Source organism: Enhydra lutris, unplaced genomic scaffold, assembly GCF_002288905.1.
Source record: "Enhydra lutris kenyoni isolate GAN:26980312 unplaced genomic scaffold, ASM228890v2 scaffoldscaffold4, whole genome shotgun sequence".
Taxonomy (NCBI): Eukaryota; Metazoa; Chordata; class Mammalia; order Carnivora; family Mustelidae; genus Enhydra; species Enhydra lutris.
Window position 1 is genome coordinate 48791051 of NW_019154088.1, and position 16870 is coordinate 48807920.

Consider the following 16870-nt stretch of genomic DNA (forward strand, 5'->3'; position numbering starts at 1 on the left):
ATTTTAAGAGTTCTTTATATATTTTGGACATGAGTATTTATCAGATAGGTGATTTTTTTCAAATACTTTTCTCATTCTGTAGATTGTCTTTTCCTTTTATTAATGTCTTTTGAAGAGTGGATGTTTTAAATTTTGATGAGGTCAAATTTATAAAATTTGTCTTTTAAAGATCATGGTTTGGGTGCCGTATCTAAGACGTCTTTGCCTAACCCTATGTCACAGAGATTTTTTTCTATGTGTTCTAGAAGTTCTGTGATTGGGGTTTTACTTTTGGTTTCTGATCCATTTTGGTTGATTTTTACATGATGTGAGAGTGTACCAAATTTCTTATTTGTTTGTTTGCAAATGGATATCCAGTCGTTCCTGCACCATTTATTGAAAAAGCTGTCCTTTCTCCATTGAATTTTCTTTGCACCTTTTTTGAATGTCAATTGGCCAGATATATGTAACCCTATTTCTAGAATATCTGTTCTGTTCCACCATTTGTTTATCTTTCTGTCAATACCAGACTGTCTGATTACTATAGCTTTATGATGAGTCCTAAAATTAGGTAGTATAAGCCCTCCAAATTTGCTCTTCATTTTCAAACTTGTTTTGAATATTCTTGGTTTTTTTTTGTTTTGTTTTGTTTGTTTGCATTTCCATATGAATTTCAGAAGCAGCTTTTCAATTTCTACAGAAAAGGCTTCTGAGATTTTGTTTAGGATTGCATTGACTTTACACAGATTGTAAGATTCACCTCATTTAAAAAAAAATCATGTCTCAGGGGGTGCCTGGGTGGCTCAGTGGGTTAAAGCCTCTGCCTTTGGCTCAGGTCATGATCTCAGGGTCCTGGGATCAAGCCCTGCATCCGGGCTATCTGCTCAGCGGGGAGTCTGCTTCCTCCTCTCTCTCTGCCTGCCTCTGTCTACTTGTGATCTCTGTCTGTCAAATAAATAAAATTTTAAAAAATAAAAAATAAAAATCATGTCTCAGGAGTCACAGTCCTTTGTTTTCTAATATCCATATTTTTGAAAACCATTGTTTCTCTCTTTCTTTCTGTCAGTGGTTTTAGGTGAGAATTATAAATCTCTTCCCTGTAACTCCATCTTGACTGGAAATGGCAGATGAGTAAACTAAGGTCTTTGACCCCAAATCCTGTGCTCTTTCCTTAAGAAGACTGATGGAAGAGAAGGTGAGTATAGTCTCACCTTCAAACCAACAAACAAAAAAGATTTTATAAGAAGTTAAATTTTACTCCTGTTACTACCTTCGATAAATGTTTAAAACCCTGTCCCCCACCACTTGATATAATTGGGTTACTACACATCAATTTTTAAATTCCCAAATTTTGATTTTCATACATTAAATCTCTTCTTTTTGTCCGATTCTTTGTATGAAAAGTCACAGAAAAACCAATACTGGAGCAAATTTACAGACATGGAGGAGATGCTGTTTCCTCTGTAATTCTGATAGTTAAATGATCTCCTCATACACAGGACATAGCCATTCAGTATGAAAAGTGGGACTGATTTTTCTGATAAATCTCATCTTGTCACAAAACAGCAGAACCCAGGACCATGGGATCTTGGTGGTTCTAGGCAGAAACCCTAATGATCTACTATATGTACTTAGCTTTTGACTTCATTAACTTGGAAATGAAACTGTTGGGAAAGCTAATCTAATGTCATCCATTAAATAAGAAAAATAGAAATTAGATCATTAAAGTGACGGTGACTGGTGCCAAGGTGAACATAATGAAAAATACTTTATTACTCTCCCTTATTTCAGAGCAGTCCCTTAATTAAGATTTCTTCCACCAGCGAAACTAATTTCATAAGTTTATACAGACAGCAAATTTCAATTTGCACCTCCCAAAAGTAACCCTTTTGCATTATAGGGAATCTGTGTTTATTCTCCAGGAAGGAAACGAGGCCGAAGGCAAGAGAGACACCTCCATATGGCGGGGCGATGACTCTCCGTCCTCCGCCAACAGTTGCATTTCCAATTCCTCAGACTCAATTTGGGCTTATCTACTTTGCACATCAACAGCTAGTCTAAGAACTATGGCTAGAGATAGCAGGCTGGCTCTGGATTTTATCCCTCCTTAAATTTGTTGATGAAAGTAGAAGCCTGAATAGCAGTATCGTTCCCGTCGCTGGTTTCCATGAAGATGGGGCAGCATAAATTCAATAACTGTTCAGAATATTAATTTAAGCTTCAGCCTGACAGCCAATGATCACTGGAACATACAGTACTGACCCAGCTGCTCAGCTCTTTCAGAAATGACTTAATTACACAGTCGGAACAGCTGCTAGCGCCCGCCAAAGACAAGGGGGAAAAAAAGCCAGTTAAAGGAGAAACAAGACAGGATTAATTTGTGGTCTAACTCATTAAGACCTCCTGCTGCCACCCTTTGCCAAGCCACTGAGCCTTCACTTCTTAGAAAATGATCCCATACCTCCAGCCTCTCTTAGTAGTTCCCTTGATTTTTCAGAAATCATAGCAACACCCAGGAGTCATTAAAAGCACCTGGAGCATGTAATCTGTTCCGAATGGGAAAAGCCTCCCCCTGGGGGGACCAGGGATGGTCCACAGAGCCTCAGCCCTCCCCTCCGTGGGGGGGGACTCTCCCTCTAGACGTAGCCACGCAAGCCCAGGGTGCCTCTCACTTTTCTTCCATCCCCTCCCACCCCTTCTCTCATCTTTCTTCTTCCCTTTTTCCATTTTTCTTTCTCCCTTCCTTTGTCACTCTCTGGCTGCGGGATCGAGGAAGAGGAATTGAGGCTAAGAGAGCTTCTGTCATTCCTGTAAGGCCATTGTACTGGTTAGTAAGCAATTTCTTTCTGCTTCAGAACCAATCTTTTCTGTGATGCTGAGGCCGGACTCTGCAAGCCACATTTCTGCTTTGTCACTGGCTCCTCGTTGGCAGGCCAGCAGGAGACTGTCAGGCTGGGCAAAGGAGAAGGGACTGCTGCTTCCCGTTTGCTTCCCAGTAGGGTCAGCATCTTGCCCGTAGTGGTTTTCACCACTTCTACATCCTCAGAAGAGCCCCTCAGAAATACCAGTGTCAGTCAACCCAGAGCTCTGGGTCCCAGTTATAAAGGGTTCTGCTCCGAGCGTTAAGGTTCTAATACCCTTGTCCTCTTCTCTCTGCCCCACTAGCCCTGCAGGAGTCGCTGCCTCCTAAAGTCACCATCCCTCTGTGCCTCCGTGGCCTCCTTTTTTTTTTTTCATGCTGCATCTCCACTATCCATTGAACCAATTCTTCTGGTTAAATCCTTTTCTGTTAAAGTTACTGGCTTGGTTTCTGTTTTCCTAATACGCAGAGCATTCAAAAACATTAGGATTCAAAACCAAGTATGTTTGACTCCAAATCCAGGCCCTTGATCCCCGCTCTGTGCTGTTCCCTCTCACTCCCTTTTGCTACCTGAGGCAAAGAGGCATTGATCTACTCAACCTCCTAATTTCTTCTGCTAGGCCCATCCATGCACCACATTATAAAAATCTACTTTTGTCAAGAACCCTGTTAACTCAGTTTGACCAGAACCTTCCACCCTCGGTATCTGATCTGGCTGCCCATCCTCCGGCACCCCCCAGGTGATGTCTGGTCACCCTGACTTGCCTTCAGCAGGAATTCAGTTTGGTCAGTTTAGCCAGACCAATCCCCCTTACCCCACATGTTTCCTCTCAGTAATTCTCTATCTACTGACCCTCACCATGCTCCTTGGCTATAAATTCCCACTTTCCCGTCCTGTATTCCGAGTTGAGTCCCGTCTCTCTCTCCCACCATGAAATCCCGTTGCAGTGCTCCCCATACATTCATAATGGTCCTCGATACAGTCTGTCTCACCACCTTCAACAAATATCATAAAAAAATTTTTTTTAATTAACAGTGTCATTCAAAAACCACTTTGAATCAAGTATCATTAGGAACTCAAGTTACAGTCTTTGGGTGCATTCCTTGGGGAACGTCCAAAACATTGTCATATTGGTGGTGGAAGGTTCCATCCACTGTTAATGGTTTGGAAAGCACCTAGCATAACATAAGTGAATATAAAGCCTCAGATAAATAAGACTGAGCTCTGATTAATATATTCCTAAAAAGATCACAGAATTGACACATTTGCAAGTCATAGCAATAATGGGAACTTACCAGCCCTCTGAGTTTCAACGGAAATCTCATTTCTCTAAAAGCAGAACATACAGTATACTTTTGACCTTGTCTTGCTGATAATTTCATTTTGCAGAGGAAGAGAAAGAAACACAAAGAACTTTCCTCCTAGATTTAATTCTGACCTTGGAGGAAGAACTAAAAACTGATTATTGAAGCAGAAGTGTAGGAAGCTGGGGGGCTGGGAATCTTTCACATTGGGGGTTAAAATGTCCAAGAAAAACCATTTGGGGAGGCTTTGATATGGATCCTAAAGTCAGCACACAGCTCTCAGAAGTTCAGAGGAAAGGACAGTCTGATCCCATAGCCAGATGATCTGGAAGAGAAAATAGTATATGAGGGGTGACCGGATCTCAAAAATGGAAATCTGGGGATGGAAGAGTACGGCTCTTGGCAAGGAGTGAAAGAGATCGGCCTCCAGAGATGCCAGTGTGCCTGCACAGAGAGTAGTCTACTGAGCTTAATTTATCAAAGTGTTCGGCAAGAGATGGGAGAGGTGTACAGCAGATGGTGATCAGTCCATGCCCCTTTGTTACAGGTGCCATCTAGAAGTGAGCTCTCTAGGTCACTGCCTTCACGATATTTACCTCCCAGGGAAGAGACAAATAAGCCAAAAAAATAAGCAATAAAACCATAAATACTTAAAGGATGACAGGTAAGTATGATAATGTTAAGTGTATGTGTGTTGAACCAATGGAAATTGACACTATTCTACCATTTTTGACCTACAAAGATGGTCATTTCATATGGGGTGACCCACCGTATTGTTGGGGGTTCGGGGTGACTTTCCACATAAGGTCATGCGCCAAGGCCTCTCAGAGGAGGTGGCAGATGAGCAGAGACCTGAATACAGGGAGGGAATAAGCCATGTCGAAACAGAAGAGCAGTTCAGATGTAGGGGAAAGCAAGGTTCAAGATTTTGAGGTAGGAGTACTGAGTGCGTGAGAAGAATGTCTCAAGTCCAGTGGCAATACAATGGAGGAAGAGGGGCAAGAGCAGGATGAGATAAGACGGAAGGGGCGGCCGGAGACAGATCATGTAGGGCCTTCTGGGGCCCCCAGGTCATGACAAAGACTTTGAGTTTGGTTCTGGGAATAAAATGAGAAGCCCTTAAAAGTCTGAGCACAGAGGTGATGTGATGAATGGACAATCTTGGGAACCCTGTGAAGGGGCAAGCATGGAAGTAGGGGTCTGCTTGGGAGGCAGTAAAGAAGGTGAGAGCAGATAGACGTTAGGACGCAAAAGTGGCAGGATTTGCAGATTGGATTGGATGTACAGTTGAGAATGAAAAGCTCAAGATGAAAGAACGTTGGCCTGAGCTGCTGGCTAAGGGGGCATTTACAGTGCTAGGAAAGAAAGAAGGTGAAAATTGACTTGGGTGGAAAAAATGAAGAGTTTGGTCTTAGATACCTTGAATTCAGCATTCTTCTCAGATATCCAATTTGAGATAACAAGTTGGAAGTTGGATAAACAAATGCAGGGTTTTAAGAATAGGACAAAAGGGGAGTTATTAGCATAATGATCTGTTTAATGCAAGGGAAGGGGAGAAATCCCCTAGGGAATGACTGTAGATAGAACAGAGAAGAGCACTAAGATCAGAAGTCCGGGCACTTCCGCACTTAGAGGCTGTGAGGAAAGGGATCCGGCAGAGGAACTCAGCAGTGTCAGCGAGGACAGAGGACAGACACACACACACTTACACACATGATCACTCTAAGTCCCAGTCCTTGCCACAGCCCTGTTTGGAAGAGGGACCTTTCAGAAGGCATAAGAGAAGCTAGAGAAGGATCCACGGAGAACCCTCAGGCATCATCGGTTCCCAGAACTATGAGGGCGACACTCCAGAGGCTCTCCATCCCATGAGAATGAACCTCTGTGTCACCCCCTCCTCTTCTGCCACCTCTTCCAAACCCTAAGTGACAAAAGTCAGGTCCACATATTTCAGGTATTAAAAACTTCTCTTGTCTTGCCAATGGTCACAACAATTACAACTCACAAATCCTCATCCAACGGCCATCACTTGCTAGAAGTCCATCCAAAAGCAACTTCCTGCCTAGGATGTGAACTATCCGGGTCCAAGGAAACCCAGAGGAATTCTCAGACATGTCGGCAAAAATACAAAAAGGCTTAAGATTCAATTAATTAGAAGACTAGACAAAGGAAATCAGAGGAGAGTCCAACAAGATGATCAAAGATAAAGTAAATTGTAAACAGAATCCCTCTGGGCGGTGCTGTTTGGAGACAACCTGGATTACACAGTCACAAATCTGCCAAAAAGAATTCTGGAAGAGGCTGGGTCTCTGTTACTGAGGACAGTTGGGTCACCGGGGCTTGCCAGCAGTGCTTATCTGCCCCTCTGGCTACAGAGTGAGGGAGAGATACCTGCCCACAGCCCCCTCCCTCCGTAGTCAGTCAGAAGAATGAGACCCCCAGCGGGAGAGGAGCCCTCCTGGCCGGTACGCATACTGATCAGAACAAACTCTGGATTCAGGGCGCCTCCACCAGTTGCAAAGTATTTTATTCTAAATATTTCTGTAAATAAGTCAACAGACAAATGCAGGTCTTGAGAGCACAAGACTTTTACAAAAGGCATTCAGAAGTTATGAGTTTAAAAAGCATTGATCCCCTTGAACATGGCTGTGGGGATAAAATGATGCGGCCACAGTGGAAACCACCCGACAGTGTCTCATCAAAATGAAACCCAGACTCACCGCGTGACCCAGGATTGCTGCTCCTGGCATTCTTTCACAGCTCTCAAAAAAGTGAAGACAGGGCTCCAACTGGTATCTGCACACTCATGTTCATAGCAACGTCATTCACGATAGCTGGAAGGCAGAAGCCATCTGAGAGTCTGTCAACAGATGGATGAATAAAAAAATTCCCCTGTGTACAGGGGAATATTATTCAGTCTAAAAAAGGAGAAAGGGGCACTTGGGTGGCTCAGTGGGTTAAAGCCTCTGCCTTCGGCTCTAGTCATGATCCCAGAGTCCTGGAATCGAGCCCCACATCGGGCTCTCTGCTCAGCGGGGAGCCTGCTTCCCCCTCTCTTTCTGCCTGCCTCTCTGCCTACTTGTGATCTCTCTCTCTCTGTCAAATAAGTAGATAAAATCTTTAAAAATAAAATAAAATAATGTAAGTGGGAAGTGTGGCATGCAAAACTTGGTGTATGTGTGACTGCAGGTAATGAATTTGTGTGGCTCGCCTTTAAGATTCTTTCTTTCTCTTCTCTCATGTATATGAGAGCTATAAATTCATCATTGAAAAATTACAGATCTCAGTATAATTCTGGTAGCTGGGGGGATAGTGTATTGTCAGGTGTGCTGGAGAAAAAAGAACTGGACTTTAAATAATTAAGCCAAATTGATTGCATTAATTAATTTACGTCCTTAATCACTAATTTCATTTTTTATATTTCCCCTGACTTTTGGGGGAGGAATAGTCTTTGTCTCAAAAGCAGACTTTAGTGACCTAACAGTTTGAATAGCAACCAGAGATAACAAAGCAAATATATTTAAATGGAAGCATGCCAGCAATTATTAGTTAATGGAAAGCTTTTATGATTTTGGCCTGAGGTCATTGCTTTGCCTGCTAAGCTATAATGTGGGCAGGGGAGAGTAACAACTTTGTTTTCTTTTTTTTTTTTTTTAATGAAAGTACTGATAAGTAATTTTGAAGTTTTATTAAATTAAAAATTAAAAGTTGGTAAAATAGTCTAACAATATAAAAACTCTGTTATATCTCAGTTGAGAGATTTCCTTTTTAAAATATTTTTAAATTGAGATATAAATTGACATATAATATTGTATCAGTGTCAGGTCTACAACATGGTAATCAGCATATGGAAATGCAGTGAGATGATCACCACAAGAAGTTTAATTACCCTCCATCACCACACATAATTACAAATTTGTATCAAATTTCTTTTGATTACAACTTTGGAGGCTCCCCCCACTTAGCAACTTTCAAATATATAATACAGCATTATTAACTATTGTCACCATGCTGTACATTACATCCCCAAGACTTACTTGTTTTATAATTGGAAGTTTGTAACTTTTGACCTCCTTCACCTATTTCTCGCCTCACCCCCTGCCTCTGAAACCACCAGTCTGTTCTCTGTATCTACGAGTTTGGCTTTTTTTTTTTTTTTTTCTTCCAGATTCCATGTTATCAGCGAGATCATACAGTATTTGTCTTTCTCTGCCTGACTTATTTCATTTATGTTCATCTGTGTTGTCTCAAATGGCAGGATTTCCTTCCTTTTTATGGCTGAATAATATTATATTGTGTGTGTGCATATATATATATATATATATATATATATATATATCACATCTTCTTGATCCATTCATCCCTTGGTGAGCACTAAGATTGTTTCCGTGTTTTGGCTATTGTTGATAATGCTCCAATGAGCACAAGGGTGCAGATAATCTCTTTAAGATAGTGACTTCATTTCCTTTGGATATATACCCAGAAGTGGAATTTCTGAACCATATGTTACTTCTATTCTATGGTACTTCCTCAACATTTTTGAGGACCTCCATACTGTTTTCCACAGTGGCTGCCCCAGTTTGCATTCTAACCAACACTGCCTAAGCATTCCCTTTTTCCCACGTTCTCACCAACACTTGTTACATCTTGTTTTTTTTGTTGTTTTTTAATAATCGTTATCCTACCAGGTATGAAGTAGTATCTCATTGTGGTTTTGAATTGCATTTAGCTGCTCATTAGGGATGTTGAGCATATTTCCATATATCTGTTAACCATCCATATGTCTTCTTTAGAGAAATGTTTATTCATGTCCTTTGCCTATTTTTAAATCAAATTGTCTGTTTTATATTGACTTATATGAGCTCTTTATATATCTTGGAAATTAACCTCTTATCAGGTATACCTTTTGCAAATATTTACTCCCATTCCACAGGTTGCCCTTTCATGTTTTGCTGATGGTTTCCACGGCTATAAAGAAGCTGTTCAGATCAATATAATCCCACTTGTTTGTTTTTGCTTTCAGTGCCAAATCCAAAAAGTTGCTCCCAAGACTGAGATCAAGAGGCTTTCCCCCTATGTTTTCTTTATGGAGATGTATGGTTTCAGGTCTTATGTTCAAGTCTTTAACCCGTTTTGAGTTGATTTTTGTGTATCATGTAGATAATGGTCCAGTTTCTCAATTTTGCATGTAGCTGTCCAGTTTTTCCAATGTTATTAACAAGACCATTCTTTCCCCATCATAAGTTATTGGTTCCTTTGTCATAAATTAATTGACCATATATATGCAAGTTTATTTCTGGGTTCACTATGGGGGGTATTAGAAGATAAGTCCATGTGACATTGGGAATAAATTTCTATTGGCAAACTTTATTGGTAGTAGCTATACAATTCCCACAGAATGTATAATTGAGGGGAGAGTTCCAAGCACAGTAATTATTAAGATGAAAAAATGTGGATACTTAACATCAAAACAATACAACCTTTCTCTGTTAAACTTTATATAAAATATCTGAGACTATTATAAAATATGGGTGAAAATTGTATGCAAAAATATTAATAAAAATTGAGCTAATGTAATAATGATGGTAGAATTTTAACTGAAATATGCTTTTAGTTTAACTACATAAATATTTCAAAAAGATTTTATTTATTTATTCATTTACTTATTTGAGAGTGGGAGTAAGCAGGGCAAAGGGAAGAGGGAGAAAGTGGGAGAGAATCTCAAGCAAACTCCTTGCTGAGTACAGAGCCCAATGTAGGGCTTGATCTCATGACCTCAAGACCATGATGTGAGCCAAAATCAAGATTCAGATGCTTAACTGACTGAGCCACCCAGGTGCCCCTACATATGTATTTTTCATAATCAGTATTGATGAATCAGACCACCTTGTGAGCAAGAATATAACCTTGTATTCTGTAATCTTATATGTATTTCACTAAAAAAAAAATTGATATGCATTTTAACCACATTTTAAATTACTCAAATTAAAGATTTAGCAGAAAGCCCTCAATATGACAGATTTCTCTGGCACCGGTTTGGTCTAGAGTTAAAACATTAAAACATCTGCCAAAAAGCCAACCTCGTGAGCAGGACTTGCTTTGCTGAGGAGGTTATACTTCTACATTTTAAGTTTCTGAAGAAATGAAGTCCTTTATTTTATATCTTTAGTATATTAGCAACTGATCATTAAAATAAAATACTATGCTCTCATTAAGAGAAACAGAGTGAATTAGCACAGGCTCAAAAATAAGATGAAAGAATGTTACCTTAAAAAATTCAAATGTTATAATGACTCCCTAGGGTAAGTGTTGGGAGAAAGTCTTTACACAGCAAGAGAAGATACAACAGGGAAGGTAATACCATAAGATTTTAAAAATAAAGAATAAGGAACTGACTTGTCACAAAAGATGACACCCAAATGACCAGCCTGTATATGAAAAGGTATTTGGTTGCATTCCTCATAGGGAAAAATGCAAATTGAAACCACATTGCAATACCACTGTGCACCCACCAGAATGGTTTTAAAAAAAAAAAAAAAAGATAGAAAATATCAAGTGTTGGTGATAATGTGGAGCAAATGGAACCCTTTTACACTAATGATGGGTGTGTGAATTGGCACAACCACTTGGGAAACCTGTTTGACATTATATACTACAGTTAGACATGCGCATATTTATGACCCCAAAATGCCACTCCTAGGAACCAAGAGCAATGCATATGTGTGTCACATAGGTTCACCAAAAGATATTGACAAGAATGTTTATAACAGCACTATTTCAAATAGCCCATAAATGAAAGCTGCACTAATGTTCATCGACAGTCAGATGGGTAAAGTGTGGTAGGTTCACACACTGCAATGCTATACATTACTAAAAACGAGGGATTGGCTAACTAACCCTCAACAATATCCAAGGGTCTCACAAACACACTGGTGGGTGGCAGAAACCAGACACAAATGAGTAAATAGTGTATGATTTCATTTGTTTACATTATAAAATTGGTAAAATTAGTCTATGCTGTTAGAAGCTAAAAGAATGACTTGGTTGGGAGGTGTGGTAGTAACTGAAAGGAAATGCAAGGGGATTTCTGGTTACTGGTCATCGTTAATGTCTCACTCTAGGTGCTAGTTATACGGGTTTGATCAGATTTTTAAAATTCAGCAAGTTGCACACTTTCCGGTATGTATGCTATATTTCAAAAATCGTTTAAAAATAAGGAGGGAATGAGGGACATCTGGCTGGTTCAGTCTGTAGAGTGTGTGACTCTTGATCTTGGGGTTGTGATTTGGGTGTAGAGACTAGTTTAAAGTTTTTTTTTAATATTTAAAAATATATATATAAATAAATAAGGAGGGAATGAAAACACTATTAATAGGAAAATATAAAAATGGATTCCATAACAGGGCCTCTCCTTGTCATACTAGGAGCTGCATGCCTTTGAGATTGCCTTGAGGGATAGTCTTCTTGAGGGATGTTATATTTTGCTTTTCTTTTCTGACAACTGGTGCTCCTCTCTGATAGGACCAACCAACAGATCAGAGACTCTGCACTGTTTGGAACAAGTTCCCAGGTTTTGAACTAAGAGTTGAGAAGGAAGGAAAAAAAAAATTAAAAACAAAACTAAACTAAACATGGCCACCACACTTTCCCATGACATTTCTACTTATGCATTGTTTGTAAATCACATTTAGTCACCCTAAGACCTAAAATGCAGCTACTAGAGGATCATAAATGCTCTTAGATGGGGAGTGGAGGTAATATCTGCTGCTCTGGGCAGCCCTTTAATTCAAATACAGAATTTTATGTGATAATATATAATACAAAATGTCAAATTTGATAGGAATATATATATATCATATATATATATATATAAAATACATATATATGTATATGGTACAAACGTTTGTATATGTGTGTGTATGTAAGTATGTACAAAGGCTTGGAAACTTACCTATATATTTAATAAGAAAGTTCAAAAACAAAGGGAGGGAACTAGAGCAGGTGAATTGAATGTATCAACATGAACTAACGCTTTATGGCAAGGTTTCTAATGTCAACAATGTTGATCTTGGAGCCAGATAATTCTTTATGGTGGTGACTGTCTTGCATATTGTAGGATATTTAATATCCATGGGCATCTAGTGTGTAGATACCAGATGCCAATAGCAAGTCTCCTCTCTCTAGTCCTGACAAGTAAAAATGTCCCCAAACTTTGTCAAATGTCTTTTAGGGGATAAATTTGCCCAGACTGAGAACTATGCTTTATGGTACATTGTGCCTTTGGCTCTGACATTCCTGCAGGCAAAAGTCACAGTAAAGTCTGGAGTGTAGCAGACTCCACATTCTGACCTGTCTCACTATTTGCCATGAAAAGGAGCCAGAGTACCTTGGCGGATATAGGAACCAGTCTTAGAGAAAAAACAAGATAGGCTGAAAACATTCTAATACTGTCAAAAAGTAAGAATACTTTTAGAAAGTTCTGACTAGTGTTAAAAGAAAAGCAGATTCCTACTATTAAGATAGAAAAAACCTGAACAAATTTATAACAATTAATAGTAATAATAGTAGTAGTAGAGTCCATTAGAATAAGTTGTGTCCATCAAAAGCATTATGCTATAAAAATAGGTCATATAAAACATATATACAAGGAGGTTTGTGGGACACACAACAGTTTACAATACTGTAACCAATTCTCCCACGCCCCCCCATAAAGCTGTTTATTAATTCACTTAAACTAATACAATTTCCATTCTTGTTTTAGACAACTCCTATTATACTGGCCATCACTGATAAATAGAGATAGGGAGAAAACCATTTTTAGGATTGCTAATACAAATCTAACAATTTGAGAGTTGCTTGTAAGTCTTAACTAGGCAGGTCCTAGGACGTATGTTGAAGCTGTTTTGTTTTGGTACCATTTTGCCCAGCATCAGTATGGGAGTAGGAGACCCCTGGATTTCCTAATGGATGACATTAAGGAAGAACCAGTCCTAACAAAAGGTGGCCAGGAGGTTGTCTGGAGGAGCTAAATGGGACCGTAAGGCTAATCCTTAACGTCCCAGCATTGTCCTCCTAACCCTGCCACCATAGCAAGCACAGTGAATAATGAGGCTACTCCAGAATGTGTGTGTAAAGGATCTTGGCTGTTAAGGAAGCTAACCTAACCTCACAGCTTCAGAAAGAGGTGAAGGCCTATTAATTGGGAAATAAATAAAATTCAGCCGATCCATTTCCAAGTTGGAGGAAGGAGAGCTGAACACAAGAGTTAGTGTGCACTCCAAACCAAACAGCCCTCACTTCCAAGATTCCCCAAGCTTCTGCCCCTAACCATACTCTCCATTACCCTGCTGCTAAGACAAGAGGAAAGAAGATAATAAAACAAACATTAAAAGGACATTTTGGGGTTTAGACTGAACTCTCTGAGACAACCTGTCTTGACCAGAGGGCTGTAACATGCTTTCTTGAAATGGGTTTTTGATAACTATAGAGTGTACTGTTCCATAGTAAATGGTAATAAGGATTAGTCATGATTAACTCTGTGGAGAACATTCATTTAACTTTCCTTCAGGAAATTCACTCACATTGGTAATCACATATTTTGGTAAAAAAGACCTAGTCTTCAGAGCTAATGGACAGGCTTAAGCCAATCAGGGATGAGTGTGTAACCCAATTCAGACCAGTGAGATGGAGAAAATGCCACAATCTGTAGAGTGGACCAGTAGCAAAGTGTGTGTGGGGGGTGAAATTCTGAGGCCAGAAACAGCTGCCTCCCTGTTGCTGCCATGAAGGGAATGGGCCTGATGATGAAGGAACAGCTAAGAGGTGTAAAAAGCTGACTTCCTGAAGCCAGGACTAACTTCTGAACTATTCAGTTCTGGAAATCAGTTATCCCCACATTCTTTTTAAAATTGAAGCCAGTGCATGAAGAGTTTTCAATGACTTGTGACATAAAGTATCTTAACAAATATGGTATGTTCCAAAATTTTTTAGAATACACGCAAAACATGAAACTCAACAGTACAGTTACCTCTGTGGAGGGGTACTGAGAGTCTAGGTTAGGAGAAGGCTTCCTTTCCACTGCATAGGCAAATGGACTGCTTTAATTTTCTCTTTGCTTCTTACTGTGTGTGTCTTTCAGTGGAAAAAAGGTAACTAAAATTTTTGTAAACATGTCTTAAATCTGTCAAATTTAAGGCTCGTTGCATCCAGATCATTCCAGGAGCTAGTTCAAACCACAGATTCTCCCTTGAAGAATCTGATTTAGCAGGCCTGGGATAGGACCCAAGAACCTCTATCCTCTACAGTTCTCCCACTGATTCTAATAGCCAGCCAAGTAAGGACATCATTCAAATTCATGGTTCTCAGCCCTGACTGCACATTGGAAGAACCTGGGAGAACTTCCAAAAGTGCTGATGTGTGACTGCTGCTCAAGAAGAATTACGTAAGTCTCTGGGTAGACGGTCACTTATAAAGCTCCCTAGGCTGAACTTTGAAAAATCGAGTAATATTAGCTGTTGGAGAAGACATAGAGCACCTGGAATCCTCATACATTGCTGGTAGGAATATAAATTAAGACAATGGGGCAGCCAGGTGGCTCAGCTGGTTAAGTGTCCAACTCTTGGTTTTGGCTCAGGTCATGATCTCAGGGTGGTGAGGTTGAGCCCACCTTGGGCTCCATGCTGGGCGTGGAGCCTACTTAAGGTTCTCTCTCTCCCTCTGCCCCTCCCCATCTGCTTTCTCACTCTCTTTCTTTCTATCTCTCTCAAAAAAAAATTATTTAGTTAATACAACCATCTTGGAAAATGTTTGACAGTGTCTACCAAGGCTAAACATATGCCTTCCTTACAACCCAGAAATTCCACTCCTACGTATATGCCCAAGAGAATTTGGTGTCTGTGGCACCAAAAGACAGGTACAAGATTAGTCACAGAAGCTCTATTTGAAATCACCAAAAACTGGGAACAATCCAAATGTCCATCCACGGTAGAATGAATTTCCAGAGTTGAAACATTCTGAAAGACTTACTTTTAAATGAAATGTTTAATTACTTAAATTTATGTATCATCTATAGCAGATACACCACACAGGATCAAAAGCTACAGAGAGAGAGAGAGAGAGCTGAGCGTGGAAAGTAAACTTCCTGTCCTGTAGTCACTCAGTTTCCTTTCCCAGAGCAATTGTTAACAGTTTTTTCTAGAATATTTCATGCACACAAAGACAGATCCATTTGCTTTGCCCTGAAAAGAAAAGCAAACAGGAAAATGATGAAACTGATATATTCATATGTTGGAATACGACATAGCATATAATATATATATTATATATATATAACATATAATATAAAAGAGCAAACTGTGCAAGCAACAACATAGACAAATCACACAGACATTCTATTCGGTTAAGAAAAAAACCCCAGATGCATAAGAATGCAGATTGTATGATCTTATGTATATGAAGTTTAAGAGCAGACGAAATTTGTTCATGGTGATAGGAGTCAGAAGAGTGGTTACCTCTGGGGAGGCTTCTGGGGTCCTAGAAATATTTGATCTGATGGTATACACAGGTAGATGCCCTTGTAAAAAGTCATCAAGCTGCACACTTAAGATTAGTGTACTTCACTATAAACATATGTCATGTTTTGATAAAAAGCACAAATAAAAAAAGCAGGAAAAAATATAATGACTCTAATGGGTAGCCAGGGTTGAAAGCCACTGTTCTGTAGCCCCAGCCACAAACTGGTATTTAACAAATAGGTCACACTCCGTTTTGTTAGTGAGGTTTACCTAGTTCCTCTTATTTCTCTAAAACCCTTCTTTCAATGGATTCCACTGAAATTTGCCTTCTCATTGTTAATCCCCACTGGCCTGAGTGTTAGTGAGAAGGAGTGAACTAAATGCTATGAATGTTAAACTATTTCTCTAAACCTCTATTTTTGAGTTATAAGAATTTCTTATACAATAATAACACTGGAAAGGATAACTAAAATTCAAAATTCATCTGGATATTTTCCTTTCCTATGATATTTTCTAAACTGTATTATGGATTAGGAGTTGTTTTTTAAATACTGTACACTAAAGAGGTTTCTTGACATCATAAGCTGAAAATGCAACTAATCTGAAAATATCTACCCCTGCCTTCAAACTCTGCTCACAGCTATCTGACTAGGAAACCAATCACATTAACAGCATTACAGCCTCAGCTCTAGCACATTCTTAATAAAGTGGTATACCTCGGGAGGAAACCAGGGCTGGCTGAGGCTGTAATGCTGTTAATGTGATTGGTTTCCTAGTCAGATAGCTGTGAGCAGAGTTTGAAGGCAGGGGTAGATATTTTCAGATTAGTTGCATTTTCAGCTTATGATGTCAAGAAACCTCTTTAGTGTACAGTATTTAAAAAACAACTCCTAATCCATAATACAGTTTAGAAAATATCATAGGAAAGGATAACTAAAATTCAAAATTCATCTGGATATTTTCCTTTCCTATGATATTTTCTAAACTGTATTATGGATTAGGAGTTGTTTTTTAAATACTGTACACTAAAGAGGTTTCTTGACATCATAAGCTGAAAATGCAACTAATCTGAAAATATCTACCCCTGCCTTCAAACTCTGCTCACAGCTATCTGACTAGGAAACCAATCACATTAACAGCATTACAGCCTCAGCTCTAGCACATTCTTAATAAAGTGGTATACCTCGGGAGGAAACCAGGGCTGGCTGAGGCT